Source organism: Mesocricetus auratus, unplaced genomic scaffold (genome assembly GCF_017639785.1).
Source record: "Mesocricetus auratus isolate SY011 unplaced genomic scaffold, BCM_Maur_2.0 Super-Scaffold_6730, whole genome shotgun sequence".
Lineage (NCBI taxonomy): Eukaryota > Metazoa > Chordata > Mammalia > Rodentia > Cricetidae > Mesocricetus > Mesocricetus auratus.
The window spans coordinates 113,048,953-113,074,064 of NW_024429184.1; the positions used below are offsets into that span (position 1 = coordinate 113,048,953).

A 25,112-nucleotide genomic window follows, 5' to 3' on the forward strand; every position below is an offset into this window, starting at 1 on the left:
TTTTCTTTCTGCCCTTAATTCTTGCATCCCAAGGCCGCGAGAAGCTGCTAACTACAGGAGATGGAGACAAGAAGGATCAGAGGTATATTTCAGAAACAACAGGTGGGCTGTGATGGCGTAGAGAGACTGGGGGGGGCAAAGCTGCAAGGAGATAGATTGGGTATCTCAAACTTTTAGGATAGTAACTTTTAGGATGAAGAGAGGGAGAAGAGTGACAGAATATTTTGAAATGAGAACAGTAAGAGGATGGTTAATTAGACGTGGAGAATAAAGAATGAGGAAGAATCAGAGATAAATGACCCAACTTTGTTTACATGTCCCTGCAGTTGATATTAGCTTTGGACTTTATAGTATCTCTCACCCTCAATGCTAGGACTTCAGGTCTTGGCAGTGGTCTTTGGTGCTATGGTGATTGTGTCCTGGTAGTACCAATAGCACCATGGTTGGTACCTGAACTTGGAATGCTGGTCGTTGCCTATCACTGCTTGGTCTTTTCTTGTTTGATCTGCGCTGAAAGTAGTCACAGGAAAATCCAGTATTAAGAGCAATGGGGCTCATGTGTGATGGATGGGGGTCCAAGTCCCTGATATCTACACTTTTTCTTATCTGGTCATCTGACACAAGTCATCTACTCTCCCTGTAACTGACATTCTCTCTCTCTCTCTCTGACTCTCTCTCTGTGTGTGTATGTGTGTTTTGTGTGTATTTATATTTCTGTGCACATATGTGTGCAGGTACACTTGCCTATGTGCATGTAAGTGGAAGCTGGTGATGGACAGTCGGTGTTGTGTTTTCTTAATCATCCTCTGTTTTAATTTTAATTTATTTTCGAGATTACATTTTAATTACAACATTTCTCCCTTCTATCTCCAACCTCCAACCCCTTCCGTATACACTTCCCCACTCTCCTTCAAACTCATGGTCTCTTTTTCTCATCAATCATTATTGCATTCATCTTCCTACACACACACACACACACACACACACACACACACACACACACACACACACACACACATTCCTAAATCTGACTTGCTGAGTCCATATACTATTACTGGCATGTATGTCTTCAGGGCTGACCATTTTGCACTGGAGAACCAGTTTTTATGTTGTCACCTGGGGAGGGCCACCTCTCATTCTCCCTGTTTTGCTCGGTTGCCTACAGTTGAGGCCTCATCATCTTTTCTTCCTGGCAATTTGGCATGTCCGTTGATGTCCTCCTTGTTCAGTTCATATTTGGGTGGTCATATTGGTGAGACTTTATAGGTACAGCTTTTACTATTATAGCAAACTTCCTGATCCTCTGGCTCTTACAATCTTTCCACCCACTATTGTCATGGTGTCTTTTTTACAGCAATAGAAACTAAGACAAATAGCAAGGGTGCAGAGAGAGGATAGGCCAGATGAGGACACAGGAAAGAGATTTCAGACAATACCAAGACCTTAGACTTACCTAACTGTGAGAAATTTTTTTCCTCAATATATGCTTTTATTTAAATTAGAAACATGAATGCTTCACATGTCAATCCCAGCTCCCTCTCCCCCTCCTCTCTTATCTCTCCACCAGCCCCCCCAGTTCCCCACCCACTCCCTACATCATTCCCCAGGGAGGGTGAGGCCCTCCTTGGGGAGATCTCCAAAGTCGGTCATTTCATCCAGGCAGGACCTAGGCTCTTCCCCATGTGTCTAGGCTGAAAGAGCATCCCTCTATTTGGAATTGGCTCCCAAAGATCATTCGTACACCATGGTAAACACTGATCTACTACCCAAGGCCCCAGTGATTTCTGTGGTCTCCTCACTGGCACTACATTCATGGAGTCTGGATCAGTTGAGAGAGAAAATTTTTATTGTTTAACTCACATAATTTGCAGTGTTTATTATTAGCAGCCTTAGGAAATCAATGCACTGGACCACTAAAACTGCTACTTACTTTGTTAAATTCTTCAGACTGCATAGGTGATAATACAGCTTTACTTATGTGGTAAATATTATCCCTTTCATTTTGCATATGGTGGATGTGAAGTGAGGTTTGGAGAAGGAAATGATATACCCAGAGAGTCAAGGCCACAGAGCTAACAAAAGTAGGAATTGGATGTGGATCCAAGTTTTTCTGCTTCTGGTGCCTGTTCTTAGCTGAGACCTGCACTGTCCCGAGATGCTGGTCTTCCCAGACTATCCTGTCCCCTAAGGTAAATAACATTCCTTACTTTCCTCCGCAGTGCTAGTGCAATTTGTAATCATAATTTGATTTTCTGATCAATTCTTTTTCTCCGTGGTTTTCTTCCTCACAGTCCATGTAGTGCTGTGCTTATAGTCATGAAGATGGGATCGACTTGGGAACGAGCAGGGTTGCGATGATTCTTCATTTCTTTGCCAGGTGAAAGCCAGCCAGCTCTTCACATATGGTGAAATGATCAACCTCAGTGGGCTTTGGCAGCGAACAGAAACTACTGCTGGGCTCTTTAATTTATACTGTAATACCGTCTACATGTGGCCTCAGGGACGGAGGATGCCATTCAACCTTTCCACCGAGCAAACTCCAGTTCTTGCATCCTGCATCTGGCCCAGGGCTCTGTATGTTTTTCCATTCTGTAATTCACTTCAGGGCAGAAAGCTGCGAGTCAGAATCACCTGATGATGACTTTGGTGGCTTTTCTTTACTTTCCACACCTGGGAACTCTCCAACCTGTTTAACACATCTAGGTGAAGTGGTAGCTACTTATTTTGTGTATAACGGAGTCTTTAAAAATAAAACAAATAAAGCAGGTTTGTTATGCTAGATTGTGGCTCTTCAATCATCAAGATCCTAGCAGATATTCGTATGGTCACACCATATTAATCATCCAAGTCAGGCTGGGTAACAGTGGTTATTATTTTACAGACGAGGCTCCCTCATCAGAGGTGGAAATACTCTATGCACATGTTTCCCCCCAGCCCCCCCCACCCCAAATAAAACCATTCGAGAACTCTCCACCTCCTGAGGACTGGGTTTCATAGAGGCAGACTATTTTTCTCTATGTGCCTTTTCAAGTTTAGGTTTACTGCTTCTCCTCCATTTTATTTCCCCATTTAATGCATTCAAAAAGAATGAATAGTATTCTACATTTTTATATTCTAAACACCATTCCCGCATAATTCTATTCAGTTCTTTGTTGTTCTGTTTTTTCCAAGTTACAGTTTTAAAAATAATCTAGAACTAATTTGTCTAATGAATATGCAATTATTGCAAGAGTCTTTTGAAGTTTTTGAAAAGCACCCGTCAGCATCTTTCTGGGACATGGTGATGAATGTAGCATCAGGCACTTGGAAGCCGCTTCTAATTTGGCATCAGCAGGTATAATTTTTGCACATTTCAAAGCTGGGCATGATGCAGTCAATTACTGTGTACTCATCATAGTTAGCTCAGTGCAGTTGCTTCCTAGACTAGCTCCTTCTGTAGGTGGACTAGAAGCACCATGGCTTTGAGTGTGCAGAGGTTGAAGCAGAAGCTAGGGAGCATAGGCATATCAGAATACACAAGAAAGGGAGCCATGGTTTCATTCCATATAGCTTGTGTCAAGAGCTTACTAACCACAGATACCATTTAGAGTGGGATTAGGCTTCCTATGTGTCCTATTAGTTGCACAAGCCATATGTGTATAGTAAAGAGAGGTTCTCAGTATGATTTAGGAGAAAGAGATTTGATGGGAGAAAGAATGGGCATGGAGTTGGGAGGGTGGGGAAACGGGATGGGTTTGGAAGGAGTTGTGGGGAGAAGTCAGGGGGTGCATATATGATAAAAATACATCACATGCATGAAATTATCAAAAAGTAATGCTATTATATGAAACATGACCTTGGCCAAGAGTCTACCCACAAAGAGTCTATCTTCTGGTGGATGATAGAAAACAAAACAAAACAAAAAACCATAGTATGCAGCCAAGAAAGTTCTGAAAAGGAACAAGATAGAAAGCAGAAGCAGGAATGGGGAATATTTTTATCTGGTAGATGTAGATTTATTTTCAGATGGGAACTGATTTTTCCACGCAGTTTCTTGTTGCCTATCTTCTGTTTACACTGTGGTTTCGAAAGTGGCCCCGAGATAGAATTTTCTGATTGTTTTCGACCTGGGGAACAACCTCCCTCCTGTGTACTTTCTCCCCAGCACCTGAGCAAAGAAGCCAGGGGGACTTTCTCCATTACTGAAGCTGTCAGAAGTATCCCAGCCCCCAACTGTGGGATTCATTAGCTTCTGCTGTCAAATTGCCAGTGATCAGGAGGGTGTAAAAGGCACAGTGCCTCCCCAGTCCTAGCTGGGCACAGGCTGTCACCATTCCCCATAAAAGTGGTACAGGGCCTGCTGCTGAGCTCCAGGACAGGACTCCTCACAAACTACTGTCACGCTGGAACTATTTTGCCAATCAGAACAGTCATTTCTCCCATACCCGGTTGTCAATGCACATCTATCCGAATGACAGCAGTCTTTTAAACAACTCAATAGAGAGTTTACCGAAAGGATCTCAGAGACAAGATCCAGGAAGCAGAAACATCACCAGGAGTCAAGCCAGTTACTGTCTTTGTAATTTCTATTTTTAGGTCTCATTGTCTTGTGCCTCTGGTTGCTTCTGCATATCTGATTTTCTCCCCTTTTCAACCAGCCGTTTGGGAAGTTACTTCTTTTCATGTGCTGATGGCAGAAAATGACCTTCCACAGTGCAACATACCTACTCAATTTGAGCTACCTCAACAAGAAACTCAAGCTGAGCCTTAGTTCTTTGGCTGGGGGACACAAACTTGCTTTATTTCAAGTTGGGTCCAGGTAGGCATGGTCAGAAAACAGGAACTTGCATACAGGCCTAATTGGAAGGAGAATTGATATTATTTTGGGAACTTAAGGTAGAGGTAACCTCCCCTGAGAGTTTATCCAGCAAGCCTGCCGTGGCAACCGGGTAAGAGATAGGGAGTCCAGAAACTGTAGCCGCAGTGATGTTAAAGTCTCTCCCATGTCGTGTAAGGAAGAGCTGGTTCTTTCCTGAGTGTTCCACTGGCATAGGCATGACACCAGGAACATGGACCACCAAGACTGATATTTCACCATTTCAACAGCTTCTCAAGTGGCATTAATGGAGGAAATAATTAAGCACTTCTCCCGAGGGAGTGTTATTGAATACAGCAAATGTCTAAGCAGGCACAAGGCTTACGGAGGGACATACCTGAGATGGTTGGTGTGACCCAGCTCAAAAGAGGATCAATTAAGCAGGCCCCACCAATACCTAGGGTCAGGCAAAAAGGGGGTGATCTTAAGGCCAATAACAGAGGCATTAGGAAAAAATCAGCAATGGATGGATTGCTTAAAGCCATGTAAATATGAGGGAGTTTCATAAGAAGATAAAACACAAGGCATCTCAGAAATAAATTTTCCTTTTCTAAATCCATCCTGACGGCTGCCTTTCCTAAGCTAAGGTTGAAGCTGAGTATAGCTAGGTGTACCTGACTCTGAAGACCCGCTGGCATCAAGACAGGAGGGTTCCTCTTTAAAGCCTAGTGGGTCTATTGACTGCTGTTGTGTATCAGCAGGAACAGAGCACACACAACACTCCAGAACCCAAATTGGGGACTCACCATCCTGTGGGAAGACACAAACAGATCCTCCTGGCCCACACCAAACCAGATCTGGCCCTTTCCAAAGGCCCTATGGTAGGTCTTTCCATTTAACCAGAGGTTTTTGCTGTACAGTGGACAATGACGATTTGCCGAGGAGTTGCCAGAAGCATCCCCAAGTAAAAAATTTAAGATATAGAGGATAAGTGATAGATTAGAGTGAAGACAGCCAAGGTGACACCCAAGGTCCACTTTCTTTACTTTAGCTAAATAGGCCTTCAGAGTGCAATGAGCACGTTCCACGATAGCCTGTCCTTGGGGGTTGTAAGGAATTTCAGTTTTGGGAGAAATATCAAAATCTAGACAAAAGTGATTGAAACCTCTGTTGACATGGGTGGGGCCATTATTGGTCTTAATCTATTTTGGGACACCAATGTAAGTAAAAGCCTGTAAACAGTGGTTTTTAACATCTTTTACTTTTTCAACAGAGTGGGCAGAGGCAAATGTCAGGTGGTAAAAAGTATCTACACAAATATGGACAAATTGTAATTTACCAAAGGATGGCACATGTGTTACATCCATTTGTCATATGTGATTGGGGAAGTCCTTGGGGATTAACTCCCAAGTGAGGCACAGGAAGAAATTCTACACAAAGAGGGAAATCCTTAACTATTTGAACCGCCTGCTCTTTGGTAATCCCAGTATGAAAGCTTAAGGACCCTGTGCTGAGATGAAAGTGCTTATGTAGGGATCATGCTTTAGTGAGTCCTTGTAAAACCACACCTATTTGAGCATACTTGTCTGCCATGTGATTTCCTTTGCTGAGGGGCCCTGGCAAAGGGGTGTGGGCCCTAAGATGTCCCACAAATATAGGTTTGCTCCATTGCCATAGCAGACCTTGTACCTGTAATAAACTCTCTTGTATCCTAGAGATGGGGTGACACAGGCAGCAGTTTCTAAGGGTTGGATAATATGAGCAAGCAGCCTATCAACTATTGGTATAGATGTTCAAAGCTTCCGTGGGGAAGAGTTGTAGAGCCAAGGCCAGGGCTGAAAGTTCTGTCATTTGGGCAAAAGTTGCAGGAATTCTGGCTGTGTTAATGATGGGATAAGCTATGATTACAGCTGTACCTTTAGAGGAACCATCTGTGAAAATCATTTGCCCCTTAGAAATAGACTGAGAGACTACAATTTTTGGGAAAATCAAAGGATGCATTTTAATAAAGGAAACCAAATTATTGGATGGGTATCAAAAAGAGGTTTAAGTTGCCCAGTAGTAATTTTTAATGATTATCAAAATAACTCTGGGTAGCAGAGAGAAAAATGGCCCAATCACAGTTATTATTTTGTAGCCACTCTATTTGTTGACAGGACAAAGGTGTAACAACCTGATCTGGCTCCTTACCAAAGATTTGTATGGCAACCTTTTGCGTTTTAAATAGGAGCACAACTATAACTTGGGGATAGGACACCACAGACTTAGACGGGGAGGCTCGAGAGTGAACCCAAAGAATGGGACTCTCTTGCCAAAAAAAACTCCTGTAGGAGCGTGAGCAGAGCAAAACACTAACAATTTTAGAGTTAGTGTTTTTATATAGACTATGCCCAGGCTTTTTCTAAGGCTTTTAAAGATAGGTCTGATCCAATTGATAGCTCCCAGAAGCTTTTGAAAATCATTTAGCATTTGAAGGGTGTCCAGTAGAAGACTGACTTTTTGAGTGCGTACCCCATTATGAAGCTGGTGCTACCCGCAAGTCAGCCAATCCCAAGGTGGTCTGAAGACCCCCAAATATGCGGCCAGCAGCCACTGAGATCTGCACACAAACAGCCGGGTCACAAAGAGTCTGCTGGCCCAGAGCCACACAGGCTCCTGTGCAAGAAAGCACCTCCAAATTTCCACCAGGGAATCCCAGCACTCCGGAGGCAGAGGCAGGCGGAGTTCGAGGTCTGTGAGTTCAAGACCATCCTGGTCTACAGAGCAGGTTCCAGGACATGCTCCAAAACAACACAGAGAATCCCTGTCTCGAAAAACCAAAACCAAAAACAAAACATATTTCCACCAGGAAAACCGGCAGTCATGCTGTGCAGCGCCGGGCTGTCTGGCCACACAGTTCCCGGCATTCCCCCCTCCTGACCAAACAATCTCTCCCTGACAGTGCAGCATGACATCATTACTGCCAATCATTGGAGGCACAATTTAAGGCTGCAAAGGATTAAATAACGGCCAGAGTGAAAGGGGCATGAGGCCCACATGCCACAGCCGCCTCCTTCAACCGTTTCACATCCCCAAAGCCAAGGGGGGAATGCTCTCTCCAACCCTGGCCCCGAGGATCAACTGTCCCCACAACAAAAAAACCCACTCTGCCCCTCCCCACCCCAGGAGGGACTGAAGAAAGACAGAGAGAACTGGAACTTTTAGGATTACAGGCAGGGGGACGCGGCTCAAGGGAGCATTTTTTAAGTTTATGTTTTAATTTGAGAACGCCCTTCTCTTTGTGTTCCTCAGTCTCGGCCCCTGAAGAAGAGGGAGAGTACTCAGAAGAGGAAGCATTGGAAGCTTGAGCTGATCTAACAGACCCTTGGTCCTGAGCCTCTGCAAAGGCATCTTTAGCTTTCTCTACCTGCTCTTTCACTACCACATTATCCTAATAAGCGCGTCCGTAACAAGATGCCACAGAGAAAAGGCAACAATTGGCGTGGTATTTGGCCCTTCTTTGTGTAAAGTCCTTTACAGGTCTACTTTCATCTGTCCCCAGTCGAGGAAATTAAGATCACCAGTGACCAAAAACCAAGGGCTGACTTTATGTATAGTTTTTAAAAAGTCTTTTGTTGTCTTATGTCTGTTATTGGTGCCCTGCTTTTTTTAGCAATTGGATCAATTGCTCCTCCATAAGAAGGTAAGAACTAGTAGCACCCATGTTCAATACACTCATTCTTAACCTTAATGAGAATGCTGGCTGGCCTTCAGCGAGGGCTGACTCTCAGTAAATCCCTAACTTTCCCTACCTTGATGGATCGGGTGAGGGCTGGAGCCTAACTCGGTACCCCTAATTTGGTGCCCCTATCCAAATACACCGTCCTACCTTACTTGCTGGCCAGCATTCGAGTGTGATCCTTCAGCATTTGTCCTTCTTTCCTGATCTCTGTGGGACCTCCATTTGCAGCGATCTCAGGTACAACACTTCTTAATGATTCGGGCGAGAGCCTGAGGATTTAAATGAAGACAAAAGACAGTGACTCATTCTTACAAGGAGAATGGCATTTATTGTAACAAGAGCAGAGCCAGGCACTTGGGAGGCAGAGGCAGGTGGATCTCTGTGAGTTCAAGGCTGGGCTGGACCGACAGCCTCCAAAACAAGACAGAGAAACCCTGTCTCCTAAAACCAAAAAAAAAAAAAAAAAAAAAAAAAAAAAGAGCAGAGCATTATAAACCAGTCAGCAGGCATGGTGGAAAACTACCAAGGTCAGAAGCTCATGTTCCCAGGGCCCTCCGGCAAAGGATGGGTGGATAACAGGAACTTGAATTTAGACAATAAGGATTGACAGAAAACAGGAACTTGCATACAGGCCTACCTAATTGGAAGGAGGGAACAGGATAGGCTCACTCCTAGTCACGAGCTAGTTAGCAGTCCCTATGTGGGAAGGGTCCAACAAATGACTCCCACAGGGTGTGGCATTATTAGTAGGCATGACTTTGTTGGAGTGGGTGTAGCCTTGGTTGGAGGAAGTGTGTCACTATGAAGGCAAGCTTTGAGGTCTCCTTTGCTCAAGCTATGTTCAGTGTGACACACAGTTGCTTCTGCTGCCTGTGGATTAAGATGTAGAACTCTCAGATCCTTCTCCAGCACCATGTCTGCCTGTATGCCACCATGAATATAGCAGACTAAACCTCTGAAATTATAAGCCAGCCACAATAAAATACTTTCCTTTATAAGAATTGCCTTGGTCGTGGTGTCTTTTCACTTCAATAGAAACCCTAACCAAGACAGCCTACTAATGCTACTCAAACACAAAAAACAAAGTATATAAGCATCCTTCCCAGTGTTTGAAATCACTTCCTCATCACTTGTATCTTCTCTAGGGGTTTTCTTTACTACCCTAAGGATGCACACATACTGAAGAAATGTTCTGCACTGTTCTAGTTAGCTCTCTTATCCTCATTTGCATGCTTTTATTTCATGATAGACTTTTGCTTGTTGAGCATAGCTTTGGGCTTATCTTCTTTACCCCCACTAATACTGGTCATAGTGTCCTATATATTGAACCTAAACCAAATGTGTTGAATATTTAGATCTCTTCAGTAGTCCACAGAAAACTAGGCAAACTGATATTGTGGAGTAGTCACTAGAGAGGGATGCTAGCACATGGGTTTCCACCAATACAAAAATTTTATTAGCTGGTTGGTGACTATAATGGATGCTCGGTATCCCAGTGTAACACTGAGCCTTCTTGTGGGTGATCTTTTAAGAACAAAAACCACATCCTGGGTTGACACACTTCAGTTAACAAGAGCAGTTATCCTGAAGCAGAACTACAGAAGGAAAAAAGCAAAGTTAGTACATTTAGAGACTTTCCCAGAACTGTGGACTTTGATGGATTAGGACTTTGTTTTAGTTTTGGCAGGTTTTACATCCTGAATGGGAACGTCCAGCATAGAGTCAGTGGTGTTAAGGTCTGGAAACCTACTGAAGTCCTGTTCACTGATTGTTGATTTAAAATTTTGTGAGTCAGACATTCTTTAGTTCTCCAAGTAATCATCCATTGTCTTCAATACACTTAGTACTACTGTTAATATAATATAAGAAGGGCTACTAGGCATATAAGTTTATATTTTATTAGTTAAATTGAGAAAGCTTAGCCTGAGTCTCAGCACCCCATCTGCAAAATGGAAAGAGGAGAGGGCAGAAACGAGCAGTAGCACTAGATGGCGTGATGTTTATGGGTTACCACATACAGGGTAGCCTTTTAAAGCTGTCAGTATTTCTTTTTGGGAGGTGTGATTTTTTTTCATGCATAGCTTTCAAGTACAAGAGAAGTCACATTTCTTCATTTTTTCTTTCAGAATCCTGTGTGTGTGTGTGTGTGTGTGTGTGTGTGTGTGTGTGTGATGTGTTTGCATGCATATAGGCACAAGTGTGGAGGTCAGAGAACAACTTGTGGGAATTGATTCTGTCCTTCCACGGAGGGACCCAGGGATTGAATTCAGGTAGGCAGGATTGAATAGTGAACACTTTTACTAGCTGAGGCATCTTGCTGGTCTCTTCATTTGTTCTGATTGATGCTGCCCTCTGACCATCTACGTTCCTTAGGATGGTATTCTGTTTCAGTGATACTCTAGAAACCATGGTACTTTCCAAGGATGTGGGAGATCTCTGCGGTTCTTATGCAGCTCTTGCAATTTGGAAAAAGCTCTCTTTGGACTTCAGTTCACATATTCATCTCAAGAAACATGTCCAATTCCTTCTTGGACCCTGATGGTAGATGATTATGCATTATTGTAGCTCAATCTGGGCTTGAGGGCCTCCATCTGGGTTTGTAGGAAAACAGTGGCCTTATTCCCCCCTTCTCCTTGGGTTGAGGAAGCTTCTATTCTCTTTATTTGGATTTTCATCTCCCATCTACAAAAGGTTGATTCCAGGTAATAGGGTTTCTTCTAGGAAACTGATGATGGCTTTTGTCTCCATTTAGTTATTAGCAACTTTTAAAGTCAAAAATATCCGGAAAACTTTGCTGACTAAAAACTTTCCGTGTCTTAAAGTTCCACCCAGCATCCTGACCATGATACACCAATTGATTCTTTCTGCTCCTAGATGGAGACGGCCGCCTCAAGGCTTGCGTTTGCACTTCTCCTTATGTGGCACATTCCCACAAGTTCACAACTCGGTTCTTTTCTGTCATAGCTGAAATGTTACTTCTTCGGAGCGGGCTTTCTAGGATGCCGTTTCTAAAATAGAGACTACTCCCAACCTCAGCTTCGTGTTTGTTACTTTTCTCCCTACTTTTATGTTATTAACCACCTCTGTGTGACAGGTTGTTTAATTTGCAGTTGTATCTTTAGCATTATGCCAGATGTGTACCTGCCTCCAAAAAATAGTTCTTGAATGAAAGAAAGAACTATTTTCCCAAACTGGGATGCTCTTGGTGGCAAAGATACTGATGCAGGAAATATGCCACAGCCCACCTTACCATTATTTAAATGGTTGTTAGTTATTATTCCAGAGGTAGTCTGAAGACAAACCCAAGAGTTGGAGTAGTTATTTAAAGTACTTTATAAATACTTGCAGGGCATGGTGGTGCACACCTTTGATTTCAGGACTCAGGAGGCAGAGGCAGACAGATCTCTGCAAGTTCAAGGCTAGCCTGGTCTATAATGTGAGTTCCAGGACAGCCAGGGCTGTTACATAGGCAAGCTCTGTTTTGAAAAACCAAACCAAAACCAAATCAAATGAAACAAAAAACAAAAACCTAAAAGCATGTAAATGCATATTAAACACAGAAATGTGTATAAAATAGACATAATATAAGGATAAGTTTGAGGAATTCTTAAAAAGGTCAAGGGCTTCTATTAAGAATAGTAAAGGTTAATAAAACATCTTTAGATCTGTCAAGAGAAGATGTAGATTTAAAAACCTGCAGAAATACTAATTTAAGGTCTAGACCAAGAGTGAGTTTAGCCTTGATACCATCAACACCAGTAGGATTCAGGAATTCAGGGATTCTGGCTCAAAAGAGCGGGCATGGGACTGACATCTAAGTTGAAAAAAAGACTGGGTGATTCTGCTTCATAACTAAATTTGGGGGGCGATGAGTGATTAATTCAAGAAGCTTATGGAGTGCAGAATGGATTTAAAAACAAAGAAATCTATGGGCAATGCAGATCTCTTTCTTAAGAGTAGACGGAAGATTTCCAAAGAGCCACTCTGGACCTCAGCAATTTTTAATAAAATCATGAATGGTTGTCAATCTCCAAGTTATAATGGGTATTTCTCCTGACCTTAAAATGAATGGTCATTCTATTGTTGTCCTTGTTCAGCTTGTGATTAGACAGTTCTATTGCTGGGGAATATATGGGTGTAGAATTACATTGTAATCCCCCAAAATAAAAGCAATATTAAAAATTGACCAATAGGCTCTTTTGTTGTTTCTTTAATATCATCACCAACTAAAGTGTTGAGATAGATTTGTTAGTTTTCACTCCATTGCAGGTGTTCTTTACAGCTGCACATTTCCTCACTGTGTGGCTGGATGGAGTTTTTATTTCTTTCTTTCACTGCCCCCTTCTCCTCTTCCTGGTGTTGGAGAGAGAATGGAGAACCCTGGACATTCTAGTCAGGTACTCTACCAGTGAACTACACCCAGCCTCAGATATACCATGTTGATTCAGATTTATTGCTCACCAAATCATTTCTATAAAGAACCAAATAATAACATATGTAACATTTTGAAACAACTCTTTAAGACTTGAAGCCACTCGTAGCTTGCAAGCTGTATAACAATAGCTCTGCGATGAGCTTCAGTGTGCCGACCCCTGAGCTTATGGCTATTTGATTTTATTAGATTCACTGTTACAGCGTCTTCCACATTGAACCCACTTTACCACATATCTTTTGCAATTTTTTTTACATCTAGAATGGAATCCTAGAAGTGAGCTTTCTCAGAAAAAGAGCAAATGAATGCCAATTTTGCTCGATACTACCAATCCTCCCCCCCAAGTATCTGTTTCATTGTGTACTAGCAATACAGGAGAATGTTTATTTCCCATAACCTCGCCAAGAGTGTAGTTTATTGGTCTTTTAGATGCTTGTGATTCTGAGTGAGTAACAAGTACAGTCTGACTTTGTATTTCTCATCTTATGGAGATAGGAACCGTTTATATTTCCTTTTTGCAAACTGTCTGCTTACATCCCTTGCCTAGTTTTCTGAGATAATTTTTCATTTCTTTTCTGTTTTAAAAATGTTAATTTATTACCAATACAAAGAGTACCTGCTGTGGGATATTTGATTGCACTGTGACACTGTGTTAAAGAAGTTAATTTTGAATCAGGGTGTGCAGCCCGTGACTAGCTGACTGGAATTAGCCATAGAGAAGACTTAGAATTTGTGGGCTCTTCAATCTGGCACATGTGGAAAGAAGCATACCTGGCTGTGTCTGGGGTAAGAAAGGGAAGGTTAGCTGGTGCCTTCTCTTCTGCTTCTTTGATCTATAAGGTTTTCAGCACAATGTCTGACCCTTGAGTGTTTATTGGTAACAGATCAATTTAGCAAACACAAGTACTAAATGTTTTTTCTCTGGGCTTTTTAAATTTTATTTTGAATTACGGAGGTTTTTAAATTGAAAAGTTTTAATAAAATAATATAATATTTTAGCTTTAAAATATTATATTAAGTTTATCAAATCCTTTCTCCATTACACTTGTGTGGTTTTTATTTTTTTGGTTTGTTTTGGAAATGAGTCTTTCTATGTAACTCTGGTTGTCCTAGCTCTCTTTGTAGACCAAACTGCTCTTAAATTCACAGAGATCCATCTGCCTCTGCCTTCTGAACACAGAAATCAAAAGTGTTCACCAGTTCACCCAATAGCAATTAGATTTTTGATCAAATGAGATCAGGCGCGTTCAGGGTGGTATGGCTGTAGACAGCAACTAGAGTTTTGAAACATAGCAGGGGTTCCCACTCTCAGGGTTAGAGGATCTACCTCTAGTCTTTCAATATTGATTGGATATATGAACCATTTAGAACTTACACTTGGTCCGGAGAGTGAGAAATGGATCCAATTTTGTTTTTTTTCATAATACTAAGTGTTCCCCAAACACTTTTTAAAACATCCATTTTTCTCCAACTCATTTTAGATGCTGAATTTGAATTAACAAACATTTGAATCATATGCATTTCAATTATTAAGTGGTAAATGTTCTTGTACAGGTAGAAATGTCTTCACATTTCTTCTGTTTGATTTGTCTGTCTGTTCTACTATTGCACATTTATAGTGTTGAGACCATTTACACTCACTGATATGAAGGAAAGGACTGACTGACTGTAAATACTCCCTTAGTTTGTGTGCATTGCACCTGTGCATGTGTGTGTGTGAGTGCATGTGTGCACATGTGTGTGTGGTGTGCGTGCATGTGAGTGCATGTGTGCACATGTGTGTGCGTGTTCATGTGAGTGCATGTGTGTGCCTATGTATGCAATATTTCATTCTTGGCTTATTTTATTTGCTTTATTTTCTCTTACCTCTTTCTTTTCTTTTCAATATTTTTATCATTGAGGAAAATCTGGATTTTCAGTCAGGTGATTACATTTATGTAATTCATTTAATTTCTTTGGTGTTGGAAGGGACTAATGCTTCTATATTATGAGCAATATAGAGACTGACTGGTACTTATACCTCCACCCAGACATTTAATGTATTCATAAACTCTATTGCTAAAGTAATATTTCCTTCCTGTGAATACCCATGTGCTAATCACTACCTCAATGTTTCCTTTCCTTACAACTTATCTTTTCTGTTTTCCTCCCCCAGGGCCCAGAGAGCAATTATTTATGGGGAAATGAGATTAAATTTAAGAATGTTTTTCTGTTTTTATTTTTTAAATTAAAATGTAAGTCTATCATTCAATGCAATCCCCATTAAAATACCAGCACAATTCTTCACAGACTTTGAAGGAACAATTTTCAACTTTATATGGAAAAACTAAAGACCCAGGATAGCCAAAACAACCCTATTCAACAAAGCAATGTCCAGAGGCATCACCATCCCTGACTTCAAGCTCTATTATAGAGCTACAGTCCTGAAAACATCTTGGTATTGGCACACAAATAGACAGGTAGACCAATGGAATCAAATTAAACCCCTGATATTAACCCATACATGTATGAATACCTGATCTTTGATAAAGAAGCTAAAATTATACAATGAAAAAAAGAAAGCATCTTCAACAAACAGTGCTGGCATGACTAGATGCTGGCATGTAGAAGACTGCAGATAGATTCATGTCTATCACTATGCATAAAACTTAAGTCCAAATGGATCAAAGACTTCAAAATCAAGCCAGCCACACTGAACCTGTTAGAAGAAAAATTAGGAGGCACCCTTGAATGAATTGGTACAGGAGACCACTTCCTGAACATAACATCAGTAGCACAGACTCTGAGGTTGACAATTAATGGGACCTCCTGAAACGGAGAAATTTCTGTAAGACAAAGGACACAGTCAACAAGACAAAAAGGCAGCCCACAGAATGGGAAAAGATATTTACTAACTCCACATCTGACAGAGGGCTGATCTCCAAAATTTACAAAGAACTCAAGAAGCAAGTCTCCAAAACACCAAAGGATTTAATTAAAAAGTGGGCTACAGAACTAAATATAGAATTCTCACTAGAGGAGTCTAAAATGGCTGAGAGGCACTTAAGAAAGTGCTCAACATCCCTAGCCATCAGGGAAATGCAAATCAAAACAACTCTGAAATACCATCTCACTCCTGTCAGAATGGCTAAAATCAAAAACAGCAATGACGGTTTATGCTGAAGAGTATGTGGAGAAAGGGGAACACTCCTCCACTGCTGGTGGGAGTGCCAACTCATATAGCCACTTTGGAAATCAATATGGAGATTCCTCAGGAAAATGGGAATCAGTCTACCACAAGACCCAGCAATTCCACTATTAGGTATATACCCCAAAATGCACTTTTATACAATAAGGATGTCTGTTCCACTATATTCATAGCAGCATTATTTGAAATAGCCAGAACCTGGAAGCAACCTAGATGCCCCACAACTGAAGAGTGGATAGAGAAAATGTGGTACATCTACACAATGGAGTACTATTCAGCAGAAAAAAACAATGGAATGTTGAGATTTGCAGACAAATGGATGGCACTAGAAGAAACCATCCTGAGTGAGGCAACCCAGTCACAAAAAGACAAACATGGTATGTACTCACTCATATATGGACTTTAGACATGCATCAGGGGAGTGTCAGCATACAGTCCCACTGCCTGAGTGTCTGGGAAGCAGAACCTTCATCCAGTGACTGATGGAAGCAGAGGCAGACACCCACAGATAAATACTGAACTGAACTCCTGGAATCCAGTGACAGAGAGGGAGGACTGATGAGCAAAGTGGTCAAGACTGGTCTGGTTTAACCCACAGAAACAGCTGACCTGAACAAGTGGGAGCTCTTAGACCCTAGACCGATGGCTGGGAATCCAGCATGGGACTGATCAAGACCCCCTGAATGTGGGTGTCAGTGAGGAGGCCTAGACATTCTATGGGGCCTTGTGTAGTATATCAGTATTTATCCCTGGCATACAAATGGACTTTGGGAGCCCATCCCACAATGAGGGATGCTCTCTCAGCCTGGACTCTTGGGGGAGGGTCTAGGCCCCACCCTGAATGAAATGACAGACTCTGGAGATCCTCCATGGAGACTCCCTGGGGAACGGAGTGGGGATTGGGTATGCGGCTGGGGAACCTGGTGGGGACAGGCAAGGGAGGAGGGGAGGGAGAGGGAGAGGGAGAGGGATCTGGGATTGATATGTGAAGCAAGCTTGTTTCTAATTTAAATAAAAAAGTGATTAAAATCCAAAAACATAATATTTATGAGTACAATATTGAAAAGAACTTAGCAATATAAAAAATGTAAGAGAGCAATCTCAAAGTTAGATTACTAACTGCTAATAAATCCTGTCTAGGAAACAGAAAAAATATAATTATATCATTTTCCCTTTCCATCCTCCAACCTTTCTAATGCATGCTTGCCTCTGCTCTCTCTGAAACTCATGGCCTCTATTTCTTTAATTCTTAAATATATGTATATATATATACACATGCTTATGTACATACATAAATACATACATATACATATATGTATTCCCAAATATATAAATACAAATCTCTCTGCTCAGTCTCTATAATGTCATTTGCATGTATGTTATTTCGATACTGACTGCTTGGTAGTATATAATCAATTTGGGGTTCTTCCCTGGGAAAACTGTCTCTCCCACTCTCAGCATTCCTTAGTTGCCTCTAGTTCTCTGTTTAGGGTTGAGGGTCCAGGAGATCCCCCACTTCCACGCCAGTATGTCTGTCGATGGCTTTCCTGCTCTCTCAGGCCTTGTTAAGGCAGACATATTGGTGAGACTTCATGGGTGTGCCTCCTCTGACATTTCTGCCAACATACTTCTTCTGAAGGGATTTAACAGGTCAGTTGTTTTTGTCCCTTCCTTCCAGCAATTTTAATGTGAGTTATTTCTTTGTAGTTTCCGTTATTTTCTTCTCATTGTTGAATGAATAGCTGTAAGAATTGAGTAATAAAACGAGGAAGGGAAGTTGGTCATGGAACTTAAGGAAGATAGACATTTCCACTCGTATTTTGCATCTCCAGTAGATATCCATACAAGCAGCACACTTCATATCCAAAGGTTCATTCCTCTGAAGGAACAATGTTATGGCTTAGTTGTCCAGGTTACTGGGGCTTATTTATTATGTGTGAGCCTGAATTGAGATTTTAAAATACACCTTATTTATTCTTTTTTAAAAAATGTTTTAAATTGAAATAGAATTATTTCACTTCCCCTTGCCTTCCCCCTCAAGCCCCTCCCAGCTAGCCTCATTTGCACACCTCCTATGCCCTCCCACTCTCAAATTGATTGTCTCTTTTTCTTTGATCACATTTGTTACATACATATATGTGTATGTGTGTGAACAGTTCCTGCACCTGGAAACATCGAGGAAGACGTGCTGGAAAGAATCTCAGAGCAGAAGCCTGTGTAAAACACTGTCTCCATAAGAAATGTCTGCATAAACAAGTCTGGAATAATAGCAATATCATGTTAACACGGGAGGAGGACAATTGTGCAGGATCTCGCCTCTCTCTAGTCAAAGAGACCAGGCTTTCATGGCTGAAAGAGTCAGCTGTTTTTAACAACTTTTTTTTTTACTGAGTATCAGATGATGAATTGTCACCTATAAGCCAAATAAATCCTTTCCTTTACAAGTTAGATTTAGTCAGGGTTTCAACAAAACAACAGAAAAGTAACTGAATTAGGTGGCACCAGTCTTTTTGTTGGTTTATTTTTACTGATGATTTGAGATGACATAAAACAAGTGGAATTTTTTATGTTTCTAATTTTTAATAGCATCAATAATGAATTTTGAAATCAAGGCTGATACATTCTTAGTTCTCTCTCTCATCTCCTTCCATATATTATTCTATTATGTGAAGGAGGAAGAGGAGAGGAAGGAGGGGGAGAGAATGAACATGACATACAGAATGAGAAGTTGGCTAGGCAATACACTCTACTTGAGCCCTTTCCCCCTGTTGGGAATTCTGAACATTTGCTTGGAAAGATTTCTTGGCCACAGCTGCTTTTAGGTTTGGCCTTTTGAGATTCATCCTGTGGCTGCCAGCACTGGTAATAGGAAATGCCAATTCTCCAAATGGAACAAAGGTGAAGCAATGCTAAAAACTAAAGAAAAAAAAAAACAACTCAGGATGGATCTGTTGTGTGGTGTGAGTGCCCCCAACTCTTCTTCACTTTCTCAGCCGCTAGAGATGATGCCGATTGTACTTACCAAGTTCCTACCAGGTACTGTCCCAGCCTGATTTTTTAATCCTTTGTTGATGGAAAATTTGAGGAAATTGAGAGAAAAAGAAGAGTGAATTTTTGCCAAAGTACTTCTGAACTGAGTGTAATTGCTCCTCACAGTATCGAAAAATGCAAATGAAGGACTTAAAACTATCTTACCATCACTACTAGCTGTTTAGCTGTTTTTGTTTCCGGAATGCTGTCCTTCAGCTGCAGAAGTCTAAGACCAGGCTCCCAAGTGGCAGCATGTAAGGTTTATCCTTACATGTAAGTTTATTCTTACTATGCAGCTCAGCTGCTGGTTTCTTTCTTAGATCCAGCATGGAGAAGAGACAATGAGTCAAAGTCTTGAATGGAGAGACAATGAGGGACTATGTGGCTTTTGGTGGGAAGCCCACTGACGGATTGTTCATGTCTGCTGCAGCTGGAATACTGGCGAGTAATTTGTCTGCTATGAACTTGGGAAACTTGGGACAAATTCTCCTCGGTCTTTTTTTTTGTCATATATAGCTAGGGTGATAGAGAAGACAACTATGATATACAATCGTGCTGAATTCCCCAAATAACATCATATAATAACAGAGTAGAATGGAATGAATTCATTAACAGAGCAGAAGTTCTAACGAGGGACATCCAGTCCAGCAGTGGGGTTTGGATGTCCCCAAGTTGGTCCTTATTTCAGAGATCCATTAGATCTAACAGTTTTATAGTGGACCTCAATACAACGTGATTAATGAGGCTTGAGAAAGCCAACCACCTCATCTTGTGAATTTTTCATATCATCCATATCTACTGCCTGGAATCTGGATAGCAAACATTTTTTAAACCCTCTTTACCTTAAATCATTCTATTGGTTTATTTAAAAGTTTGGCTTTTTATAAAGACAACTTTTCTGAGAAGAATATGTATGTAGTTATAGGAATTGGGCTTATTAATAATAGTTTCCATTTCTGGGCTAAATGATTTACATTCATTATCTTACTGAAAGCCCATAAAAATCTTCTGCGATCAGAATCATTATCTCAATTTACTGCAGAAGCAACTGATTCTCAGGGAGGTTATATAAGCAGTCCTGTTGGTATGTGCTGAATATACAAAGATCCCACTATTATTTGTTGTAACCTTAGGCAGGCTCTTGTTCATATACTATGCTACTTTAATTACTTGTTCACTTATTTGTTCTTTGTCGTGCACTTTAAGAAACTGAAAATGGGTAGTTGTTGTCTAGCTCCAGCCCCTAGTAGGCATGGATCACAAATATAAATTGGAAAAGAATCCAGTTCTTACAATCTGTCTGTCTGTCTGTCTGTCTGTCTGTCTCTTGTGTGTGTGTGTGTGTGTGTGTGTGTGTGTGTGTGAGAGAGAGAGAGAGAGAGAGAGAGAGAGAGAGAAAGAGGGAGGGAGGGAGGGAGAGAGGAGCTTATGATTGAGATAAAGGGGTAGAAAAGACCTCTAAGGCTAGGCCATAAGGGACTATGATGGACAGGAAGGCTGGAGACAGACGCTGTAATCTCAGCCTATGTTCAGGTTTTGATTTTCATCCCTGTAACCATGGATGGCACAGAAGGGGTTTTAGTGAGTGAACAGCATGAACAAACTCAAATTCTAAACCTATTACATGAGCACCAGTGGGGAACAGAACAGAAGGTGACCCTGAAAGGAGAAAACAGTTCAGATTCGTGGCAAAAGCAATGGGATCTTTGCAAGCAATTATTTTCTCTTAAGATGGTCAGTTAACATCCATGTCAGAATTTGGGCCTGTAGGCCTGGGGTAAATGTACCTTGTCATCTGACCTGCAGAATAAACCAAAGCATAGTTAAGTAGACAAGCTATGAGTACTTGATTTGGACACAAATCCAGTTGCCATTTACTGACATATTGGTTGCTATGATCACTGCTGTTTATTTGCAGCCAACACTCGATCTGCCCATGCTTCTTCCTCCAAGATTGTTTCATGCCAAATAATCTGAATCTACTAATTTGCAGTGTTTACCCTGCTTCACAAGACCTGACCAATTCTAAGGGAAATTCCATTAGTTTCCCCAGGTAGTTGTCTCAGGAATACACAGTGACATAGTTCTATTCAGTGATGAAGGGAAGCTGGGGAGTGTGGCACCATGCTTTTGAAGAGTGTTTATGTCTCATAGAAGAACCCTCTAGGAGGTGATGCTAGCTATGAAGCCAGAGACTAAGAGCCTGTGGGTGGAGCAGCTGGGAGACAGGAGGCATCTTTGGACCTTAACAGTACCATTGAGCAACCAGTCAACCACATGAACCACCTTCAGGTCTTTCTCTACCTCTGACTTCCTGTGACATGGGATGATAAAGCCCTTAGTTTGAACCTGTATTTCTCCCACGTGTGGGCAAATGTATCGAAACCAGCCAGTCAGGTCCTCAGGCTTGGAAAAGTCAATTGCTGCCCACGACTCTATATCTATAATGTGAACAATAGTTATATTTGCTGCATTTAAACACAGTTTTTAGGTTTATACCATATAATATAACTGTGTGCTTAGTTTAGTACCTAACAAATTCTTTAAGGCTGCTGTTGCTATGGTGATCGTTTTAGTCCTTTCTTATATTGGAGTCAATGGCAATAGACTCCAATTACACATGGCCCCATGTCTATAGGACATTCTCCAGCCAAGTATTTGGAAATAAATAGATAGATATTTTTTCTACCTAGATTTATCTCAATTTTTAGAGTTTTATCTGAACATGTAAATATGTCTGAGACGGCCTTGATAGCTCTCTCTCTCTCTCTCCCTCTCCCCATTTCCTTCTTTCCATCCCCCATCTCTATCTTGATAATACATTTAAATGAAATTAATCAGATTGGTTGTACAGATGATTCAATTTGATTCTTAGGATGTCAGAACCACCATCTGGGTAATCCCAGAACCAGAACCTTCTCTTGGCTGTAGTCTCCTTCTTTGAGAAGGACTTTCACATTGGCAACTCTTACTCACTTGCTCAGTCACAGGGAATACTAAGTCAAGCACTTTCATGTTTCTTAAATGTGCAGATCAACAGCTCAGTTCTTTCCTCAAATCCTAATATGATGTTTGGATCAATGTCAACCCTTTAGAGGTTGTGACTTCCAAGAAGAATTGGGTAATTTAAAGCCCAAATTATTACCTTGGAAAACTAACCCTGAAATACCTGCTTCTCTCTCTCTCTCTCTCTCTCTCTCTCTCTCTCTCTCTCTCTCTCTCTCTCTCTCTCTCTCTCTCTCCTCCCTCCCTCCCTCCCTCCCTCCCCTCATTCTTACTTTCTTTCTTTTTTGCTTTGTTTCACTTAAGTACCACTGACTAATTTCTAGAATCATGCTTCCTTTTGATCATTTTCTTTTATTTAATAATTTTCATTTATTTTGTATGCCTACCATAGTTTCCCCTCCCTCTTCTCCTTCCAGTCCTTCATCTCCCATCCACTCCTCCTCCATCTCTGTTCAGAATGGAGCAGGCCTCCCATGGGCTTGAACAAAAAGATTTGCACCTGAAGTTGAGGCAGAAGTGAGCCCCCCCCCGTATAAAGGCTGGGCCAGGTAATCCAGCATGGGGAATAGGTTCCCAAAGCCATCTAAGCACCAGGGACAGTTCATGACCTCACTGCTAGGAGCCTTACAACAGACCAAGCTGCACAACTCACACACATGCAGAGGGTCTAGGTCAGCCTCATGCATGCTCCCTAGCTATTTGATCAGAGTCCATGAGCTCCCAATCAAATATTTTTGCTAAAGCCACATTCGTTAAGTAGCTGGGGTTAGGCACCAAATCATGTGACACCCAGGCATTCTTCTGATCCCCTTCCACTGCAATGAGGCCCCTGCTGGTATTTCTCTAGCTGCAAGTTTACATACAGAGTTTTCTTTTCTAAGAGTTCCAATAGGAGGTTCAGAATTGGGCTTTAAGTCTGGAACAATCACTGCGGCCAAGAGGATGAATGTTTGCATGAAGAAAACTGACATCTGAGTGTGGCATGTGGTGCCAGGGGTTGATATGATACTATTATCTCTGTGTAACAGATGTAGACCTAGAATCAGATACAATAACACATCTAAGTTACCAGTTGGCAACTAGTAGACATGGAATTTGAAGCAAGGCTTACCTCACTCTCAACCCACTTTCTGGAAAAGCAATTGCATATACCAAGAAACTGTGGTGAAAAGCATGGCTGTGGTATTGGGTGAGTTTGCTCACTTACTGAGGTGCATTTCTCAGCAAATTGCTGGGCTCTGTGCCTAATCATCCTCCCTTGTGTAACATGAATAATATTAGTACCCACAGTAAAGGGTTATTGTAGAGTTGGAGCATCTGGAGGCTTCCTGGTGAACTGTGGGTATTAAATGTACACCTTAGATAAAATAGTATACCATGTTCTTTTCTATTAGGTACATGTGTCTGTGTTGCAGTATTTCTACTCAGAATCAATGACACTGGACATATTGACATGGAAACACAAATGCTTGTAGATGAATTACTTGTTCTTAACCATAGAGCCTGAGTGTTTTAGAGTAAGATTTGAGTGTAGATCTTTTAGGGGTAAGGAGAGAGTAGAAAATTTTACTTATATTTTTCCTTGTTTAAAAATGATAACATTTTATTTTCATTCAGACTTGCTTTTTCTACACATACATTATCATACCTTGTAGGAGGAAGCCTGTATGCCGCCATTAACCATGTGACTTACTAGAGGCACATACAGATGAGATAATAAAAGAGCCGTTTACCACACCACTAACCACACCCACTTTAGGCATGACTAAAGACATATACGGACAGACGTAAAGACGTATACGTACATAGGCAGTGAACTACGTCACTAGCCAGGCCCACTTTTGGGCATGGCTAGGGAGCATTACGGGGGAAGGCATAAAAGACAGCACACAGGAAGTCTTGGTCTGTTTTCCCGGAGTTCGGCTTCTGGTTCGGCAGCGGGAAAACTACTTGGCTCATCTGGGTTACTTGTTTGGTATCTTGTGAGTAATTTCTACAATAAATACTTAGTTTTACTTTCAGTAAGTGTGTCGCTTATCATTACAGCGTCGTTTGGAGCCTCAATACCTTATTCTTATTTTCTCATCTTTCTAGTTCCTCTGTTGCTGGCCACTCAAAACTGTCTCCATTTTTGTTTTCAGGACATTGTACATTTCTTGACTCTCTCTTGTTACCCCTTATCCTCCCTTAAAACTTTCAAAGTCCACGACTTTTATAGTTTCATTTACTGAGTCTTTGAAACTAGAATACCAGTGTGTTTTCTACCACATCAAGCACAGAATGAGATGTTTTATGGCATACAGAGTAGAACCTCACTGAAGATAATAAGTAAAAAGTCAGCATTTCTAGAAGCCTCTTAGACATTTCAGAGATCAGCTGTGAGTGAGTAGCGCCTTACTTTTTGTATCAAGGCTTTAACATTTAAGTATAATTTCATATAGAAGTCTAGGTAACACACACACACACACAAACACAAATTTGTCAACCTCTCTTCATCTTTTACCTATTAAAAGAGTCTATATTTTCTTATTCATTTTAAACCCCTCATTGTTGGGGAAGTCCTGTGTATATGTCAATAAATTACTGCTGGCCAATAGGAATCTAGATAGGTGGGGCTAGGAATCCAGGAGGATTCTGGGAAGGAGAAACACAGGAGAGTTCGACATGTAACGCCATGGGGTAGGAAGCCTAGAACTATTCTCCAGTAAGAGAAATACTTAGATTAACAATTATGGGGTAATTACTTAAGTCAGAGCAAGCCAGTAAGAAACAAGCAAAGGCCAACAGCTTCATAATTAATATAGTCTCCTGTATGTTTATTTGGGACTGATGCGGCTCTGGAACCAAGCTGGCAGGAAGGCTTCTCTCAAAGAAAAAGCTTCTCTTAACACCTCATCTTATCTTTATGGTAAGGTGTTTTAATATTTTCAGTTGGTCACAT

At 41.3% G+C, this 25,112-nt stretch overlaps 1 long non-coding RNA gene across 1 annotated transcript in view; it reads right to left on the reverse strand.

Annotated features, from left to right (window-relative positions):
- Positions 1–8,750, reverse strand: part of LOC121139005 — a 30,448-nt gene extending 21,698 nt beyond the window's left edge. The window contains exon 1 of the long non-coding RNA XR_005875878.1: positions 8,664–8,750. This is a non-coding gene — a long non-coding RNA (uncharacterized LOC121139005). The remainder of the gene's footprint in view (positions 1–8,663) is intronic.
- Positions 8,751–25,112: the final 16,362 nt, after the last annotated feature.